The sequence below is a fragment of the Desmodus rotundus genome, chromosome 6 (assembly GCF_022682495.2).
Source record: "Desmodus rotundus isolate HL8 chromosome 6, HLdesRot8A.1, whole genome shotgun sequence".
In the NCBI taxonomy this organism is placed as follows: domain Eukaryota; kingdom Metazoa; phylum Chordata; class Mammalia; order Chiroptera; family Phyllostomidae; genus Desmodus; species Desmodus rotundus.
The window spans coordinates 40,048,498-40,055,132 of NC_071392.1; the positions used below are offsets into that span (position 1 = coordinate 40,048,498).

Genomic DNA, 6,635 nt, shown 5'->3' on the forward strand with positions numbered 1-6,635 from the left:
CAGTTTCCACACCCTGGTTCCTGGTGACAGTGGGTTCTGCAGCCCTGCCTGAGGTGAAGGGCACTGAGACCTTTTACTGTGAAGTTTTTATCTAACAAAATGGATGCCTCCGTTTCATTCAGCTCTTCTTCTAGAGACTCCTTCCATTTATTTGGGGCCCTTGCTTTGTCTCCCCAATTTGACTGTTTCTTTGTTCTTGTTTCTTTGTATTAGATAAATCTGCTATGACTCCCACTTCATGGGGTGACTTTCTGTAGTAAATGTCCTGTGGGACCTAGTGGTGCAGTCTCCTTGACCTCCTGAGTTAGGTGTTCTAGAAATCCTTGTTTGGGTTTTGTGGGTCTCCTGTTGTAATTGAGTCTTAATTGCTGTTGGCCCATTTATGCATAAAATCAACCCACAGGCTTGCTGACTATGTGAAATTACCATGTGCAAGCTGTTGTGTGGGTGCTGATCCAGAAAAGAAAAGAGACAAGGAAAGAAAAGAAATATAGAAGTGTATATATATATATAGATAGATAGATAGATAGATAGGTAGATAAACAACAATGATGAACACTTAACCAAACTCATAAAGACAAAGAGAGAGAGGACCGAAATAAGTAAAATCAGAAAAGAAAGAGAAGTAACAACCAACATTACAGAAACATGAAGTATTGCAAGAAAATGCTATGAACAACACTATGTGAAATAAATGGACAACTTGAGGGAAATGAATAAATTCTTAGAAACATACAATCTTCCAAAACTCAGTCAGGAAGAATCAGAAAACCTGAATATATATATATTATATATATATAATATATATAATATATATAATAGTATATATAAAAACATAAGTAAATCAATAAAAATTAAAATATGGAAATAAAAAATAAAAATAATAATTAAAAGAAGAAAAATATAAGAAATGCAGAAAACAAAACCAAACAAGAAAAAAGAGATTAAAAAAGAATAAAAACAGAAAAAAGGAAAAGGAAAAGAAAGAAAAGAAATGAAAAGAAGAAAATGAAAATAATAAAAAAGAAGCAAAAATTTAAAAAGAAAAAAATTAAAACAATTAAAAAAGAAAGAAAAAGTCAATATTTCTCAGCACAGTTTGTTGTCTTCTGTGATCTCTCTTTGATATACTGTTTTCAAATTTGTTGGCTCTAGCTCCAAAATTGTCTGGCAATGGCCACTTGGCTTGTTGGTTCTGAGCCCCCAAGGAAGCACCCTAGCTCAGGTCAGCATCAAACAGGCTGTTGGCTCCTCTCGTGAGGTGAATGAAATTCCTAAGGGTGGGGTGTGAGACATACCTAAAGGTAAGGTAATTGCCCTTAGGCTGACATCACTCAGAGGGGATTACTGTACCCAAAAAGGTATCTACCGCTTTGAATCAGCACTAGGATCCTGGTGGCTGTCCCCGACACATCTCCCAAGAGACACAAACCTCAGACCCTTCTCAGGAGACTCCAGTCTGTACCACCATTCCTCTGCTGGAGCCTAGGGTAAGTGGCTCTGAATGGAATTTTGCATGTTGTTCTTTTAAGAGGGTCATGTGCCTCCAGTGGACTCCACCTCTCCCTGGCAGCTAAAAGCCCCCTGCTTTTCACTGCCTGATGCTATATAGGCATCTTTTCCTAGCTCTGGTGCTCTCAGTTGGGGGACCAGGTCTGAGACTTAGGTGATACAAAGTAATCTGTGGATGGCTGCTACTTTTGCTGGGCTTGGAGGTGCCCAGGTGCCCAGGAGAGGCCAGACTGTGAACCAAGGCCAGCTGCTGCTAGTGCTGGGCTGGAGAAGCCTGATGCTGCTTGTTTGAGATATTTTAGGAAAGTCTGAAGCTGGAGCCAAGATAGGACATTTGTATGGAAACAGTTTGTGGGCTCAGAAGTTGGTAGGTCAAGGTCTCAGGGAATCACCAGAGTGGGGCTACCAGTATAAGCCAGGTTGATGGAGACTCAGATATAGTGACTGCCTGCCAGCTCTGTGGGGGGAGGGCTCAGAAAAGGAACAATGGTCTCTGCCAACACTTCTGTCTGTAAGAAAGCTGCCCCTCTAGCTCTCACCCTGATGCCAGACACTTCAGTTCCTCTCCTGTGCCCCTGGTTCCCTTTGAGCTGCTGCCTCAGCACTGAAATTCAGAAAGAGTTCCAGTAAGTTCCTGTGCTGGTGCTTTAAGAGGAACTGCCTGGGACTCCAGAAGACCACCATCTCACTCAACCAAAATCCAAGCTGGGTTTTACAGCCAGAAGTCATGGGGACTTTTCTAACTGGTACTAGAATCCTGGGCTAGGGGGCCTGGTGTGGGGCTGGGACCCCTTGCTTCTCAGGGGGGATCTCCTCAGCTGAAATATCCCTCCCAATTTCTATCTGCCACCTGTAGGTGTGAGACCAGCTGGATCTGTGTCTCCGCCCTTTTTGCCATCTCTATGTGGCTTCTTGTTTGTATCCTTAGTTGTAACTAGAGTTAAAGTAGTTCTGAATGATGGCTTTTCTACAATTGAGTAGTATTTTTGATGTGGCATGGGAGGTTGCAAGTACCAAGTTTACCTACACCACCATCTTGATGGGTCAAATTATTTTTAAATAAATTCTTAGAAGTAAATTTGCTGAGTAGAAATTGCGGTGCACTCAGAATTTAAATCTTTTTACTAAATTGCCCTTCAGAAATATACTGATCTTAATCTACACTGTTTAAAGTCCCCTTCTTACTAGGTCCCTTCAGTCCTTTAAATTTGATTGGTTGTTTGTGGTTTTTTGATTATTAATGAGGTAAAATATATTTTTAAATTTTGTTTACTGTGACTTTTGTTGTATGGTGAGTTTGTTTTTACATTTTTATGTAAACAGATTATATCAGTCCTTCCCTTCATGGTGTCTGGTCTGGGTTTCTTTTTCTAACCTAACGTCAAGGTGATAAAAATAGTTACATTTTTCTTAAAATTCTGGTTTTATACTTTACACATAAAAATGTTGCTCAAGTTGGAATTTGAATGTTTGTTTGTGTATGTGTTTGTCTTTGATACTGGAAAAAGGGTATAATTTTGTTGGAATAATTTCTTACTGGCTTTCAATTAGAATTGTATCGTAGGTAAAGTTACTGCCAGAATTTCTTTCATATCTGTTCATTTATGTGTTTATTCTTGCTCTTTCCTACAATAGACAAGGCTTATTTATTTTGTTTTTATTATCTGAGGAAAGAATCCATTGAATTGTACTTGTAAAACTGCACCATTTTCTTTCATTTGTTTTTGAAGTAAAATATAGTATTAATTAGTAAAAAGTCACGCCTGCAATGTTATAATAGTGATTATATAGAATTATGATTATTAATTTGTGAGAAAACTTACATCTTTACTAATTGGGTCTCCCCTCCCACGAACAATATATGCCCACCTAATGCTCATTAGGTGTATGTTGCTCTTTTTTTTTGGCTTTTTTGATTGAAAGTTTCTTTCTTTTGGTCCTCCACCTATCAGTTTTTTAGTTCTTTGGTCAAAAGCAATAAACTACCCCAACAAACAATTTTAAATCAATTAAAGCTTGATAGGGTGTATCTAGAAACAAAGAAAAATAATAACGGATTCGTAAAGAACAGATGGCCAGAGTAGGTCTGGGGATCTAGACTGCAGCATGTAATGGGCATCTTCAGTTCCCCACCAAAACTGTGAGGTTGCTATAGAAAAGAGGAGAAAGAGGTAGCGGATAGGGCTTCAAGATGAAGCTGAACATCTCTTTCCCAGCCACTGGCTGTCAGAAACTCATTGAAGTGGATGATGAACGCAAACTTCGTACTTTTCATGAGAAGCGTGTGGCCACAGAAGTTGCTGCTGACGCTCTGGGTGAAGAGGAAGGGTTACGTGGTTCGAATCAGTGGTGGGAACGACAAACAAGGTTTCCCCATGAAGCAGGGTGTCTTGACCCATGGCCGTGTCCGCCTGTTGCTGAGCAAGGGGCATTCCTGTTACAGACCAAGGAGGACTGAAGAGTGAAAGCGCAAATCAGTTCGGGGTTGCATTGTGGATGCCAATCTCAGTGTTCTCAACTTGGTCATTGTAAAAAAAGGGGAGAAAGATATTCCTGGTCTCACTGATACTACTGTGCCTCGGCGCCTGGGGGCCCAAAGAGCTAGCAGAATCCGCAAACTTTTCAACCTCTCTAAAGAAGATGATGTCCGCCAATATGTTGTGAGAAAGCCCCTAAACAAGGAAGGGAAGAAACCTAGAACCAAAGCACCTAAGATTCAGCATCTTGTTACTCCACGTGTCCTGCAACACAAACGTAGGCGTATTGCTCTGAAGAAGCAGCGTACTAAGAAAAATAAGGAAGAGGCTGCAGAGTATGCTAAACTATTGGCTAAGAGGATGAAGGAGGCCAAAGAAAACCGCCAGGAACAAATTGCCAAGAGACGTAGGCTGTCCTCTCTGAGAGCTTCTACCTCTAAGTCTGAGTCCAGCCAAAAATGAGGTCTTCTAAGAGTAACAAATAAATAAGGATAAACATAAAAAAAAAAGAGGTAGCAGATAGCAAAAAAAGCCTCTATCTTAGGTTTATTATCACTATTATTAAAGTGAATAGAATGACTAGTTTAACTCTTGATGATGAGTTGATAGTTCCTGGTATTAAATAAGTTAATAAAACTTTAATAAAATTTTCTATCTTGCTTTAATAAAATTTTCTTTCAACAATTTGAATATTTTCCTTTTTCTTGAACTCTCTAAGCATTTAAAAATATTTATGTATGTGATTACTTTGTTTCTTCCATTCTAAAATCTATGTTATTGATTTTATCTTATTACATGATAAAGTATAGCCCAATACAGTGGTGATTGTCATACTTTTTTTCTTTTTAATTCTAAGAGTTCACTGTTCAATGTAATTTTTTTATAATATATACTTTTTACCATGATAAGAAAGAGTCTTTCAATCACTAGGCTGGAATTATTATTTTTTAAATTAGGGTTGGATATTGAATTTTATAAAACAATGTTTAGGATATGTTGAGATGCAGTTTTACTACATTATTTTTTGAAATTAGATATTATTACCAGGTTTGCTTTTGTCCAATCATTTTTGAACTCCTGAAATAAAGCCGCCTCTGTCATGGTAGAGTCTTTTAATAAGAATATTGGATTTGCTGATATTTTATCGATGTCATTACATGGACAATCTTTGTTCATTATTTTATTGTATCCATCTTTGACAGTTTCTCAGTTTGCAATATCATTTGTCTTAAAATGTGAACTAAGAATATGATTTTTTTTTAAAAATGTGTTTTTTTTTTTTTTTCTGGCCAGGTTTCTTAAGTTTGGCCAGAAAAATGTCTGGACATTTGGAGCCAATAACTTTTTGCTGCGGAGCCTGTCCTGTGCACATAGGGTGTTTAGCAGCATTTCTGGCCTGCGCCTTCCAGAGGCCAGCAGTACACTCCTCCACCACTTTGCCCAGATGTAACAATCAAAAATATCTCCAGACATTGACAAATGTCTAGGGGCAAAAAAAAAAAAAAAAAAAAAAAAATCAAATCACTTCCTGGTAAAAATTCACTGGTGTATGCTTTGGAAAGTTTAATGTTTGTGAAATTTTCCCCATGAAATCATTTGAATCTGACATTTTTTGTGGAGTGGCATGGAGTTGTTTCTTTTTGAATATTATTTATCCAGTGAGCCAGTTAATATCACAATTTAAACAATTCCTATGATGTTCCCCAATATTCTTTCTTCTGCATGTTCCCCTTTCTCATCTGCCTATTCCTCTGGGCAAGTTCATTTTTTTGGACTACACAGCATGCTTGTTTAAAATTGTATTCCAGATCTTTTTCTCCTCTACAGACATTCTAGAGTTGCAGATTAATATATCTGTGTTTTATATATCTATACCTGGACAGCCCACAGTACCCTGTACACCATGTATCTAAAATATCATTTATTGGCTTGCTCCTTCCTAAGTCCCATCCTCTGTGAGCTCCATATCCTCTGTCACATATCACAGACTCAGGAGCCAGACAAGGGTCTGCTTTTTTGTCTTTCTACCCTCATTTTGAATTAGCCAAGTTCTGTGGATTCTACATTCAAATATTAAATATAGTTATATACTGTATATAATATATTGTTATATATAAATATATATTATACATAATAATATATATTTTTATTTATTTGTAGAGAGAGGGGAAGGGAGGGAGAAAGAGAGGGAGAGAAACAATGTGTGAGACATGAACTGGCTGCCTCTTGCCCACTCCCAGCCGGGAACCTGACCTGAAACCCAGGCATGTGCCCTGACCAGGGACCTGTCTGTTCATGGGCCAGAGCTTAATCCACTGAGCCACACCAGCCAGGGCTATATTATGTTATTACATACAATTATACATATATATCTACTTATGTATTTATAAATATAATATACATAAAGTGTGACAATAAGTATATAATAAATAATATATCTATAAATATTTTATATTTTATACATTTTATATCTTGTATATTATATAAATATACATATACATTTATTGTGTTATATATTTAATATATCAAATAATATATTTTATAAATAATATTATTTGATACATTGCTATCATTTCTACCTGGACTACTTGTACTGTATTGGTAAAGAAGAAATGTTAACTCAGAATGTTTAATGCCAGAACCTAC

At 37.2% G+C, this 6,635-nt stretch overlaps 1 pseudogene; it reads left to right on the forward strand.

Moving 5' to 3' along the window:
- The first annotated feature begins 3,699 nt into the window (after positions 1–3,699).
- Positions 3,700–4,479, forward strand: LOC112301995 (small ribosomal subunit protein eS6-like; annotated as a pseudogene).
- The last annotated feature ends 2,156 nt before the right edge of the window (positions 4,480–6,635 follow it).